The sequence below is a fragment of the Ctenopharyngodon idella genome, chromosome 3 (genome assembly GCF_019924925.1).
Source record: "Ctenopharyngodon idella isolate HZGC_01 chromosome 3, HZGC01, whole genome shotgun sequence".
NCBI lineage: Eukaryota > Metazoa > Chordata > Actinopteri > Cypriniformes > Xenocyprididae > Ctenopharyngodon > Ctenopharyngodon idella.
Genome location: NC_067222.1, coordinates 54,370,246 through 54,385,191, shown reverse-complemented (window position 1 = coordinate 54,385,191; position 14,946 = coordinate 54,370,246).

Here is a 14,946-nt window from a genome sequence, read left to right as displayed (position 1 = left end):
TCGGTACTGAACTGACTCCAACAAGTGCAGGATCCTCAATACTGCCCTCAGCCTGAGCTGTGTGAGAGAGAAAGAGATCAGAATGAAAATACTGTGGCATTAAACCACACAAACACATCAGTAAAACAGAGAGGAACGATTGAGCTGAAAGCCAGCAGTTGTTCATTTATGAGTTATTCTATAACCCAGGATAAAGTGGCTGAGTTTGGGGTTTCTCTGTAGAGTGATAATTATCTACCCTTCATCCGTTTTGAACTGGGTCCAGCAAGTGCAGGATCCTCAATACTGCCCTCAGCCTGAGCTGTGTGAGAGAGATCAGAATGAAAATACTGTGGCATTAAACCACACAAACACATCAGTAAAACAGAGAGGAAAGATTAGGCTGAAAGCCAGCAGTTATTCACTTATTCTGTAAACATTCACTCTGTGAGACATCAGTTAGAGAAAAATAGTACAACTGGGCCTTTTTTATAATTAAAATATATTTATTAAAAAATAAATTCATTAGTTTCACTTTTAAAAAAAAAACAACAAAAAAACACCACATTTAACAATTTCATTTTAATTTTACCTTGCTTGTGTTTGTTCTCTAGCTGCTCAGCCAGATTATTCTGGTTCATCTTCCTCAGGATCTCCACTGTGATCTTCACAGCTTCTTCTGGTCCAAAACGTGCTACCATCTTATCCACTGTGTCTAACCTATCTGCATTCTCCATTTCAGACTTTGTTATACACTCATGATCTTTTTCTAATTGCCACTGAAACTCCTTTAGTTCAGCGTCTCCCAGATCTTTCAGTGAGTTCTTGAGCAGGTCTTTAACAGATGCCATTGTTCTTCACTGATTCACAGCTGCAGGACAAAGAGAAAAAGATCTGAAGTAGTTTCACTCTTACCATGTGGACCTAAATGCTCAAATATTATTTGGATTATGAAATGAAGCTGTGATTGGATCAGGACTATCAGAGTCGACTCATCCAAAATCATCTGTTAAACGTAGGGTGTCCAGACATCGCGTTTTTCCTGGGACAGTCCCGTATTTCAGCTCTATTTTTAGACTTATTATGAAAACAAAAAACATGTTTTGCCCCGTATTTCTTCTGTTCTAAACTGTCTTTATTGCTAGGTGATCATAAAAGCGAGTATCAGTCTTCTGTCACGCGAGAATAGCCTAAACAATGGTAGCCAATCTCGTCATAGTATATTTTGGAGAACAATTACTATCCAATAACAATTCGTTATCGTTAAAGGGATAGTTCACCCAAAAATGAAAATTCTATCATCAATTACTCACCCTCAAGTTTTTGAAAACCTGTATAAATTTCTTTGTTCTGTTGAACACAAAGGAAGATATTTTGAAGAAAGTTTGTATCCAGGCCACTTTGGGTCACCATTTACTTCAATGGTAGAAAAAAAAAACTACTATGAAAGTCAATGGTGCCCCAAAACTGTTCAGTTTAACACATTCTTCAAAATATCTTCCTTTGTGTTTAACAGAACAAAGAAAATTATACAGATTTTGAACAACTTGAGGGTGAGTAAATGATGATAGAATTTTCACTTTTGGGTGAACTATCCCTTTAGCTTGCAGTTAGTAATGGCAGAATATTAGAAAGCACGGAGGAGATCAAGTCAGACACAAAGATGTCAAAGAAGCCTGCGTGTACATTTAACTAGGATCTGTCAAAGGACTTTATCAAGGTATTATACAGTAAGTTGTGCAAAAAGCGCTCTCTCAGACAGCATGCAATCCCGAATTCAGATCTCTTTGCGCCTGAATGGTCAAATACAGACGCGGTTGTCAAAATTCCCATCATGTGAAGTATCTCACATAAATACAGTTGGTTATGGCTTAAGTGAACGTAAACAGCATGGTAAAAACCAGATATGTACAAAGACTATAGATATAGATTGTGACAGCCCGAGGCGTGGCCGCACGAGAGCAGTAATGTGAATGTATTGTCGCACACACGCGCACACACAGTTACAGGGAAGCATTCTTGTACACGTTTACATGGAAGACCTGTTTGTACATTTAAGGTTAATTTTTGTTTATCTTATTTGTTATTCACATTTTGGTTTCAGTATAATTGCTTTTAATAACTACACAAAACAAACAATATTCATTCATTCTTTATTTGGTTTGCATATAATTACATTTATAACATATTTTTATATACATTGTTGCTGATTTGGAGTGCACACAATTTAGTTGCATTGTATCTGTTATTTATATTTGTTTCTATATTTTGAGTTTAAGTTTACCGTTGACGTGTGGCGATCTTTCAACATGGTCTGCTGCGGCCGCATCCTGGTGTCACGAAAATTGGAGTCCGGCCAGAACAGGGCATTTAAGCGCTATTGGTTCCGCCCGGATTTCCCATTCGCTGAAGTTGCCCGGGGGAGAAGGAAACGCTGTTGTCTTTTATTAATTGATTTATGTAGTTGTACATTTGCTGTATTTGATTTGCATTTTGTTTTTCTTTATTTTGATTTGATATATTTCTTTGTATGATTCTATTTGATTTATTTGATGTTTTATGTTAAGTGTAAAGTTTCGTTTGTTTCCCTCTTAATTTGTAATGGGCCCATCCTTTCCTTTATTTCCTTTGTTCATTAGGTCAAGTCAGCTTTAGTTTGTTGCTTTTGTTGTCTGAATAGTTTGAGTTTATTTTTTTTGTTTTGTTTTTATTTATTTTTTTATTTTGTTGTGTTGTAAAAGATTATGAGTTTATAAAGTTGATTTTCTTTTTTTGGGTTCAAATAAAAAAAAAAAAAAAAATTTTTCTAGTAAATGGCTGGTGTTCCTTGTCTTTGGCTTCCCGGTTCCTCACATAGATCATTGAAAGGGACTTTATTATGAGTCAGTATATTAGATCCAGGCGTTCATTCTTAAAGTGACAGTAGCCTAAAATACCAGTCTGTGTCATTAATGTTAGTCAACAAAAGATGTTAAATAAATGTATACATGTTAAATAAACCTACTGTACTTGAAAGACAAAGAAACAAAATTAAAATAACTATATGATACACAGTACGTAGGCAGTGAGCAGCGGGTGAGATCAGCATAAGTGCGCTGCACTGTTGTCATGTCCTCTCATTACATGCGACAGGAGTACACACACACTACAAACTATCCCCGCAGCATTAGCCACTTTTCCAACCATTGGGCCGAACGGTTTTTATTGCGTAAACGTTCCATTCCGTGCAGATCTGGGCCATCTACAGTCTCATTTTCCACTGTGGGGCTGATAACAGCCACTCTTTGGAATATAATACAAAAGTGCCAGTCATTGTCTTGGTAACACAATGGTTTACTGATGACATGAGATGTAAATAACGAGCACGTTATGGAGGATGATCAGATATTTTAATTTTATTATTATTTGTTTACATCGCTCTGCAAATAGAGCGCTTAGCCAGCTACAGAGAAACTGGTAGCCAGGCAAGAGACAAGTTGTAACAGTTTTTCTGTCACATTAGTTCCCAGTAGCTTTCCTATGTTATAGCTAACCCGATCAGTAGGGGGCGATCTGTAGTCTGAGTTGGCTAACTGCCTAAAAGGGGAAAGAGAAGAAGTATTGGGCAGGAAGTAGTGTGCTAAGCACATGGGATGTCTTCTTCACCTCTGTTTGCTGTCCTTTGTTGGTGCTCTGATGAGGAACAACTTGTTCCTATTCTCAAATGTAAGTAAGCATCTTGACTATGTATGTATGTATGTATGTATGTATGTAGGGTTTGTAAATATGATTTTGTTGGGGCTTAGCATCAGACACGTTTGTTTATTGTTTGTTTTATATGCAGAGGGTTTCTTGTGTGGGAGGATCAGCACAATTTCAAACAGGACCTAGACCAAAAGGACTAATTGTCTTCGTTCATCCAACAACCATCTGCTAACCATCTCATTGGCTATGGCCAACGACTGATGAATTGTTTGCTGATATGGATTCTTTATCACTTCACTTAAGGACTTTTGACTCATACATTCTACTTTGAAGACTGATCTATCTGTGGCCGGATACCACTTATTGCTGTATCTATGAACTGATGGTGTTTCCTAGATTGTGGTTCTGGAATAGACTTGTTGATGCTGATGTGTGGCTCACAATATGCATTGAATACACATGGGTCATTGAAATGTAGCAGTCTGTGTGGTCCCTCAACTTCATGTAGCATCAAAAAGTTAGGTGTTACAAAGTGACCAATCCTGAGGGGTAACGTCACTTCACGGATTCTACCAGCACGATTCAACACGGTCAAAGAATATACACTAACAAGAAGTGACACTTAATAGAATGTTCCATTGTAACACCCGCACTCAGCAGCGGTCCTGCGTTTCCGCCATTTTGTAATGAAAGCGAGTCGGCAGTCCACTATTTTCTATGGCAATATCAGCTGCTTTGTTTAAAAAAAAAAAAAAAAAAAAAAAAAATGAATTTCAGCTTTAATGTACTTTTATTATTTATTTTATTATTTATTTTACACACTTTGTGTTTAAGTCTTCCGCTTTTTTTTTTTTTTTTTTTTTTTTCCCCCCACAAAACCTTTGTTCTCTAGAAACCCAGTCAGTTTGGGTTAATTTATTTATTTATTTTTTATTTTGCATATGAACAATAACATAACAGGCCAACATAATTGAAATTATATAGCTTCACAGACTGAGAAATAACAAATTGTAATACATAATGTCACAACAAAACAAACATAAAAGAAAATTAAATTGACTACAAAAACACTGTAGGGGATTAATTCAAATTGGTAATAAGGTCATATTGATTAAACAAATCAAGTAATTTTCTGGCTTTAAATGTTCTCATAATTTTTAAGGCATCAGTATATAGGGTTAGCTCTTTTATAAATATATTAAACTGGGGTGCAGTTTTCAAAATTTTGCATTTGTGAATAAAAAAAATTACACTATAAGAAAGACAGTTAATAACAAAGTCTGCATTTTTGTCCTTCAAATGTATACCAAATTTTATCATGTCCCAATTAGTAGATGGAAGAGAGGATATGTTATGCTTTATCCAATTAAGGACCTCATTCCAAAATGGGTTAACCAAATTACATTGAAAAAATAAATGTTCCACAGTTTCAATATCGTTAATACAAATTTGACAAGTATTTTATTCCACATTAAACCTTAATCTTAGAAATTCTTTGGCTGGATAAATATCATACATAATTTTAAAGTGTATTTCTTTATATTTGGGTAAAAGGGGAAAAGCAAGATATTTACTTCTGTATTCCTTTACCAATTTCTTAATTAGATGTTGAAAAGTGTAATCTCTTCTTATACGACCAAGATAGCTTTTCTGCAAAAGACAGTTTCTTATAATCTTATTAGTACACATCTTATCAACAAATTTTATATGGTCTAAATTAAGATCAACTATTCTGGGAATAAGCGTAGAATATGTTAAAAACCCTTTTAACATAATAACCATTGGTAAAGGAATACTTTTGATGACTTTTGTATAATCTTTTTTTTTTTCACAATAAAATTAAATTTGATACAGAAATCATTATAATTCCAAAAACAGCCATTTGTGTCCATCATGTGCAGCACTGACCAAATACCTTTTTGCCACCACTCCTCCATAAACAAAGATTTTTACTGGGACAATATACAACCGTTATTCCATAAGGATACATTGTGTGGACTGAAATTGTGTTTGGACAACATCTTCCAATACAAGAGGACTTGTTTATGAAAAACAGATAGTTTCAGTGGAATTTTAGAAAGCTCAAAGTCGCACTGTAAAAAATTTTTTATACCTCCACATTTTTTAAAGGGTCATGAAACCCCAGAACACATTTTTGAGCTGTGAACAGATATGTATAGGCTGCACATCATTGAAAACACTAAATTACTCAATTTTATTTAAAAGTTAAAATTAGTTACTTTTGCATTTTTCAGAGCGATTTCTATCTTCCGGTTTGAAAAGCAAAGTCGAAACAACATCACAAAATCTGACGTCATCGTGTAATACCGGCAAGATCCGGAGTGTTGGTTGGCTCCAGTTGGCTCCATTCTGTGTTTATTCATGACTTAAAGCTCATTCAATCCAATCACTGTGCTGTAGTATGCATAAGATTATAATTGCGGTGTTATGCATGAGGAAGTATCACTTCTCTCGCCTCGGTCTCTTGTCATTCAGAGACATATCATTGGTGTTTGTTTCCTCAGTGCTACAACACAAAAATGCATTTTCCTGCGACCAGAGCAGAAGTTTGGGTGCATGTGGTTTGTTTTGCTGTAATCTACCAGCACAAATGGAAAATACGTTCGCATGAGATCGCATTACAGCGGAGAATTCAAATGTCACAAAAGTGCTGTTCATTCACCTCTGCGTTCGGCCACGCGAGGTTGTGTACGTTTCCCCCAGCACAACAAACACATGAGTGTTTGTATTTTGCCCGCGATGCGGTCAGAACTAGAGTTTGAATACGAACACATGAAAAATACAATTGTTATGATATGCAGGCGGAGCGCGCATACGATCGGTTTCAGCGCGGAGCTTCGCGTTGTTTAACAACACTAACCATGTGGATCCTAGCTCATATACAGTATAAAGTATATGTGTTTAAAGTTTTTATAGACATATTACACATATTCTCCTGCACCAAACATGAACCAGCACGGTGTATGCACACATTTCATCAAGTCTTCTTCAAATAAATTATATGTGCAAACTGGACACTGATACAGTGGTGTAGCCTATCTGAATGTGATGACACGATTATTCTAATAGACAAAAGACTGATTTTGAGACTGTAGTGCTCGTAAACGTAATCAAAGTAGCCTATTATTAGCCCTATTAAATATTCTTTCGCATTTCTCCCTTGTGCTTGGGAGTTTGTTGTCCTTTTCTCCGTGCTCATATATTAATATTCATTATTCTGTATAATGAGTGTGTTGTAGGTCTGTGCTTCATTGGTTGTTCTCTCCCCTCTTCCCCCCCTCTACACTCCCACTTTTCCAGAGCTTTACACACCGATTTTAACAAAGTTTTTGCAGCTCAGAGGTGTGAACGACCAGGCTAAAACAGGGGGGTTTCATGACCCTTTAAAGAGACTGGATGGAATTGCAAACCAATTGTTTATAAAACATTGGAGCCATTTAAGTTTAAGAACCCCATTCATGATATCAAAATCAATAGTCTTTAACCGACCATCTTCGTATTCCTTTATTATATAATTTTTCCGAATATAGTGATATTTCTTTCTCCAGATGAAATCAAAATTCAATTTATTAATTGCTTTTATTTTCCTCGTAGAAATCGGCAATGAAGACCCTGGGTAAATTAATTTTGAAAGACTCTCTATTTTTGTTAATAATATTCTCCCGAATATTGTGATGTCTCTCTGTAACCAAAAGTTCAGAATGGATCTACATTTTTCAATATTTCTATCAATATTTAACAATTCTAATCTATCTTCATCTCTTGAAATTATAATTCCTAAATACTTCACCACCTTTTTAATTGGAATATTATACAATGAGAGCAAGGGGAAGTCATGAATAGCCATCAGTTCACATTTTGATGTAATTAACTGTAATCCTGATGCATTGGCAAAACATTTTACCAAGTTAAGTGCTAGGGGGATCTGCATTTGGTTTTTTTAGAAAAAGAGTTGTATCATCAGCAAATTGACTAATAATAATTTGGTGATCCATAAAGTTAATACCAGAAATATTTTCATTCTTTAAAAGAATGGCTAACAATTCTGCAACCATAATAAACAACAGAGGTGAACTACCACAACCCTGTCTTATGTTCACTTGAAATCTTAGGCAAGTTCCTTTAGGAAGAGCTACCGAACTATTTGTCATTATACAGCATTTTGATAATATAATAAATTTAGGTCCAAAACCAAAATGATAAAGAGCCTGGAAAAGAAAAGGGTGTTCGACCATATTTCTGGACTTTAAAAAAGTCCAGAAATAAAATAAATCCATCGTCTTTAATTAAATTATTATATTCTAAGATGTCAAGCACCAAACGAATATTGTTATGTACTGATCTGCCCTTAAGGAACCCAGATTGAGTCTCACTAATTATTTGTGGAATCCTACCTTTAGTCTAGCAGCTATCGCCCCAGTAAATATTTTATAATCAATATTGAGAAGTGTAATAGGCCATAGATTTTCTAAAATTCTTTTATCCTTTCCAGGCTTTGGGATCAACATAATAAGACCCTGCTTCATTGTAGGCAATAAATCTTTATTTATAATACAATCCTGTAGTGCTTCTAAAAGTAAATGTTTTAAATCTTCCCAAAAGAACTTATAGAAGTCTGTTGTCAGACCATTTGGTCCAGGAAATTTACCCGTTTTCATTCTTTTTAAAGCTAGATCTAATTCTTGGATTATCAAGTCCGAATCACATAATTCTTTGAATGAGTTCTCAATTGTAGGAATAGGACTTCACTTTTTTAAAGAAATTATTAGCATTATCACTGGAATGAGATGATGCATATAAATTTGAATAAAACTGAAACACCTCATTAGTATTATTATCATAACATTCTTTCTGATTTATTAATAAACTGCCTACAACATTTCTCTCGATGTCTTTTTTCAAGATTACAAAATTATGAACTATTTTTCTCCCCCTCTTCCATCCATTTTGCCCTTGACCTCACATATGCACCCTTTGCCTTTCTTAAATAAAGTTCATCCAATAAAGAATGTAAATTAATAAGTTTATCCTTATCTTCATCTGTTAAGATAGATTTACAACAGCATTTATTGATCTCCTGAACTTCCTTCTTGTCTCTTTTTCTTAAGATTAATCACGTAAGTTATTGAGCATTCTGAGTTTGTATTTTAAAAATTCTCATTTACTGCCACTAGACATACATTTCTTACCAATATCATTTATAATCTTCTTTATATATATATTCCATAGTCTTCGTGATTCAATAGGTCAGAATTAAATTTCAAATACCCTTTCGATCAGTGAGTGTCTTCCTTTGGTTTTAAATTTAAATCAATTAAACAATGGTCAGTTAATGGAGCAAGTGCATAACCAGCCAGTGTTCAAAACTATCTCCTTACCTTAGCTCGATTCACAACGGTAAGCTTGTAATAATGTTATAATAAATGTATACTGGTGGATTTCTGCGGGAAATTCGAGCATGCAGCAGTTCGTCTTTGCGTCATTACATCACGTCTGTAAACAGAAAGGAAGGATGATTATATGCTAGTTAGCATATAATCATTAGCAGCTAGATTATATGGCATGTGAGGATGCTGCTGGTAGCGGATCATTTATAGCCTTTTCTCACAGCAGCTGAAATAATTAAACTTATCATTTTGATGGCGAATTGTAATCCAGAAAGGTCCAAATGCCAATCATCAGTGACAACTGGAGATTTTAAAAAAACCCATGTGTGTTGAAGTCATTATTTGTCGCTTTAGAAATGTAAAATCTGGTTGTGGTACAGTGTCAGTGATAGTTAGGAAATCATAGAAATGCATAAATTCGATCTTATTTAATCCTCCATACTAAGGTTTATGTGCTCGGATTATTTCTATTGATTAAACAACAGTTCATAATTAGTATTGATGTCCATTCATCTGTCTTTCATGCCGCCTATACCACATGGGACACGGGAGTGCTGGATGATAACTGACGTACAGCAGGGTAAATGACATCAGAGTAAAAAAGAGGTTAGGGAAATGTTCCAGGAATGTTCTGAGAATGTTCTGGGAAGATTAGGGGAGCGTTCTATTTACGTACAGAAAACTTTCCTGGCTAACCAACAGAGAAAGTTAGGATGTTCTGGGAACCAGAACATTTCCAAAACCAGAAACGTCTCGGTTACAAAGGAGGGACGGAACGTCCCTCCCTGAAGGAGGCAACGGAGACGTATGTCCGACAGACCGACGAATAAGAATCTCGCTAGAGGTGCCAATCTGCTTTGAGTGTAACTAAAACGAGCCAATGCACATTGGCATGCAATCATATGCAGCAGCTGCTCGCCTCACAGCGCGGGTATATAATGAGCAGCAGGTGCGTTGCATCTTCAGGTTTTCACAAAGGAGCCGAGCAGATTAGGCGGCAGCATCATCAGGGTCCAGCGACTGTGGCGACGGGACGTATGTCTCCGTTCCCTCCTTCAGGGAATGAGGGTTACCTTTGTAACCGAGACGTTCCCATTCAGTTGGTCATGTTCGACGTACGTCGGACAGACCGACGAATAGGAATCCCTACCAAAGCGCCACAGGGGCTGCCCTCTTCCAGTGCTCTGTGCAAGCCTCCTATACCCCCTTGCCTATGGATGGTGGGACAGGGCTAACACAGAGAGTGTCGATCACTGCTGTACTCCAAAAAACCCATTCAGTGAGACTATTGGATAACACTGGGAAAGTGTACCCTTTCACTGGAAAGGAAGGCTGCGGAGCCACCTCCTTCCCCGCAGGAGTTAGGTGGAGAAGTACATATGGACTAACCCTGTAGGGCTGTACTACATATTAAAGAATTGGGGTGACTCCAACCCGATGAGAGGTGGGTTCTCCCAGAGGGAAAGACAAGGGCTTCGTTTAGGAGCAACCGTGGAACTAGACATATGGGATCCCTGTAGGGTCACACACATGGTGCCCAGCCTAAACCCGGTTCTCAAGGATACAACAGAGTATAGGCCTGGCACCAGACACTCCGCCACGTCGGCTGCCGAAGGGAGATCGGAGGACTCAACAGGGTCTGCCTTGTAGGGACTCTCTGGAGTAAAAAGTGCATGCAAGCGCAGCAAGCCGACACTAAGTCAGGGCTTCTCCGTGCCTCTGACCTGAGGCGAGAACACGGGAGGAGACTGGCTCAACACAAAGGCTATAGATTCTAGCATGTGTATTAGGTGTCGCCCAGCCCGCAGCTCTACAAATGTCTGTCAGCGAGGCGCCACGAGCCAGCGCCCAGGAGGATGCCACACCTCCTGTGGAGTGAGCATACAACCTGAGTGGGCAGGGCACACCTTGATCTTGGTAAGCCAAGGCGATGGCGACCACTATCCAGTGGGCCATCCTCTGCTTGGAGACAGCCTTTTCCTTCTGCTGGCCTCCATAACAGACAAAGAGCTGGTCTGAGGTCCTGAAGCTTTGAGTTCTGTCTATGTACAGTTGCAAAGCGCGAACTGGACAGAGCAAAGCCAGGGCTGGGTCTGCCTCCTCCGGGGGCAGCGCTTGCAGGCTCACTACCTGGTCCCTGAAGGAAGTGGTAGGAACCTTGGGCACATAGCCAGGCCGTGGTCTCAGTACCACGTGGCCGTCGCCCGGCCTGAACTCTAGGCATGATTCGTCGTCTGAAAATGTCTGCAGGTCCCCTACCCTCTTGATAAAGGCCAATGCAACCAGCAGCAATGTCTTCATAGACAGAATATTTAAGTCTGCTGACTGCAAGGGCTCAAAGGGAGCATTCTGGAGTGCTCGAAGCACCAGAGCAAGGTCCAAAGAGGGTATGGAGGGGGGTCGAGGAGGATTTAATCATCTCGCCCCCCTAAGGAACCTGACGACCAGGTCGTGCTTACCAACAGACTTGCCATCGATGTGGTCATGGTATGCGGAAATTGCAGCAGCATGAACTTTGAGGGTGGAGGGGGACAGCCTACGCTCCAACACTTGCTGCAAGAATGAAAGCACGACTCTGATCGAACATCGATGAACAGGTTCCAATTAAAGGCGTAAGCACGTCTCAGAGGGTGCACGTGCCGAAGTGATGGTGTTAAGTACCTCGGGGGGGTAAGTCACCTAGAACCTCTGCATCTCGTCCAGGGACCAGACATGGAGTTTCCAGAGGTCTGGACGTGGGTGCCAAAGAGTGCCCCGTCTCTGAGAAAGGTCTTTCCTCAGAGGAATGTGCCAGGGAGGGTCTGTCGCAAGCAGCAAGAGTTCTGGGAACCATGTCCGGTTGGGCCAATAGGGCACATCTAGCAGGACCTGCTCCTCGTCCTCCCTGACTTTGCACAAGGTCTCTACAAGTAGGCTCACTGGGGGAAATGCATATTGGCAAAGGCACCGGGGCCAGCTGTGTGCCAGTGCATCTGTCCCGAGTGTTCCCTCAGACAGGGAGTAAAACAGCTGGCAGTAAGAGGTTTCTGGCGAGGCAAACAGGTCTACCTGAGCCTCTCCGAACTTTCTCCAAATCAGCTGGACCACCTGGGGGTGGAGTCACCGCTCTCCCGGCAGCGCAGCTTGTCGGCCACACGGTTGAACACACCAGGAACATGAATGGCGCAAAGTGACCTCAGATGCTTCTGACTCCAAAGGAGGAGATGGCGGAACAGCCGCAGTGTTGTCCATGCGGATCAGCACATGCTTGCCCCGTAACAGCCCTTTCTTGCAAGGCGTACTGCTAGCAACTCGAGGCAGTTGATGGCAGGGGTCGGACCACGGGCTGAAGGTTTTTCAGCTGTAAAGCCAGTGCTGAAGCGGTCTCATATGAATCAAACCGAGCGGGGTTACTGCCGCTGCTTGCCATATGCCCCAGGAGCCTCTGAAAGAATGCCTTTGAACGTATTCAGGCAGTTCAACACTGACTGAGCATGTTCCTCTGTGAGGAGTGCTGTCTGTTTGACCGAATTCAACTCCATACTGAGAAAAGAGATCCTCTGCACAGGGGAGAGTTTGCTCTTTTCCCAGTTGACCTGAAGGCCCAACTGGCTGAGGTGACTGAGTACCAGGTCCCTGTGTTCGCACAACTGATCCCGAGACTGTGCTAGAATAAGCCAGTTGTCGAGATAGTTGAGGATACGAACACCCTGTTCTCTCACGGGAACAAGGGCTCCCTCCACGACTTTCGTAAAGACGCGGGGAGACAGGGCCAGCCCGAAGGGTAGGACCTTGTACTGATATGTTCGACCCTCGAACGCAAAGCGCAGGAATGGCCAGTGTCCAGGGAGAATCGAGACACGAAAGTACGCATCCTTCAGGTTGATCGCTGCAAACCAATCTTGGGGACAGAGCATTTTGAATGGTAGCTTGTGGCGGCTCTGATTCAAAACTAGCAGGTCAAAGATCGGCTGTAACCCACCGCTTTCCTTGGGTACAATGAAGTAGGGACTGTAGAACCCTGACCTCATATCGGCTAAATGGACCGTCTCTATCGCGTCCTTCGCCAGTAGGACCGCGATCTCCGCACGCAAGACATGGGCATCGACAGCTTTCACTGCAGTGAAGTGGATGCTCCTGAACTTTGGGGGGGACGCCGGGCGAACTAAATCGCATAGCCAAGCCTGATGGTCCGAATGAGCCAGAAAGACGGACTGGGGACCGCTAACCAGGCTCGCAGAGACCGTACAAGCGGGATCAAAGGGACGCACCCATCTCTGGGTTGCCTGTCTCAGGGGTGATTTTTCACTAACCACTTAAACAGCAGCAGAGACGGGTGGCATCATCTCCCCGCAGCGGACACAGTAGAGCAGACTGTGCCGGAGTTTTTTTTTTTTTTTTTTTTATTTATTATGCAAACAATTACAATATTTACAGAAAAGAAATTAAATGCAAAATACAAATACAAAGACCAACAAAACATACATAACAGCCAGTATGATTTGGGTATGTGTGTGTGTGTGTGTGTGTGTGGGTGTGTGGGAGAGTGGAAATCTATGAATAAAGGAGCATGTAGGAAAGTACAACAGACATAACCAGAGTTAAGAAAAAATATATATCAAAGAGGGAAAAAAAATAAATAAATAAACAAATAAATAAATAATAATAATAATAATAATAATAATAATAATAAAAATTGACAATAATAATAATGATGAATAATAGTATCACATGCAAAAAATGAGCAAGGTGACAATAGCAACAGTAATAGCAGTATTAATAATAATAATATTATTAACAACAATAATAATAATAATAATAATAATAATAATAATATTAATAATGGTAATATTGATACAGCTATTAATAATAAGATATTATAAAGCTGCCTCTATTCCCCTCATGGCCATGGCATAGGATAGACCCCCGTTAGTGTCATGTTGCAACGAGCTATCAAGGTGCGGTGCTGCGGGGCCGAGGGTCCCAAAATCCATCCCCATCCCCAGCCGTCCCACACATGCCACGCTTACCCTGTCTGTGTTTTTTTTTAAATAAATATGGCTGCTTTCATTGTTATACTCATGATATGTATGTGACAACTAGTGCATAATGCATTAAAAAAGCATGGCGTGCAGCATGGAACCAGCCCAGTGCAAAGCCCAGGCCGCCACGCCCACGCCACACTTACCCTATGTGTGTGCATTTTTTTTTCCCCTCTTTTTTTTTCTTTTTCCCTTTCCTGCTTTAAACTTATTTTATGCTCCAAATGAATGTGTGTGTGCACCTCATCTAATATGTGAAGCATTAAAACAGCGAGACAAGTGCTGAGCCAGCCAGAGACAAGAAATCCCAGGTGAAAGTACAAAGCTGGAGGGCGAAAGCCCAAGGCCCCCGGCCCCACATCACACCCACCCACACCTAATCAAAACTACACATGTCAGGGACTAGTATGCCACAGCCAACCAGGGTCCAGAAACAGCAAAAAAAAAAAAAAAAAAAAAAAAGAGAGAGATTTAAATATAATCTTATAAGTATTTTATTTATATTTGATATTATTGTTGCTACCTCTTCCTGACCCCCCTCCCCCCAATCATGTGTGAATATTGATGGTGTACCATTGAGGATGGCTTAAGACAAAGAAAGTCAGTGGATTCATGACTGTAGGAAGTTAAAGAGAGATGACCAAGAAGGGTGTAATTCTGATGTATTATTTTGAGTGGAGGTAGACAAGTTTTCCATGGAGATGTACTCTAATTAGTACATTTTTCCAAGTTGTAAAGGTTGGATAGTGAGTCAGTAACGTTTTCCCAGAATTTTTTAACTGAGGTGCAATCCCAAATAGCGTGTAAATAGGTGTCTGGAGTGTTTTGTGTGCAATGTGAGCATGTTTCTGAAG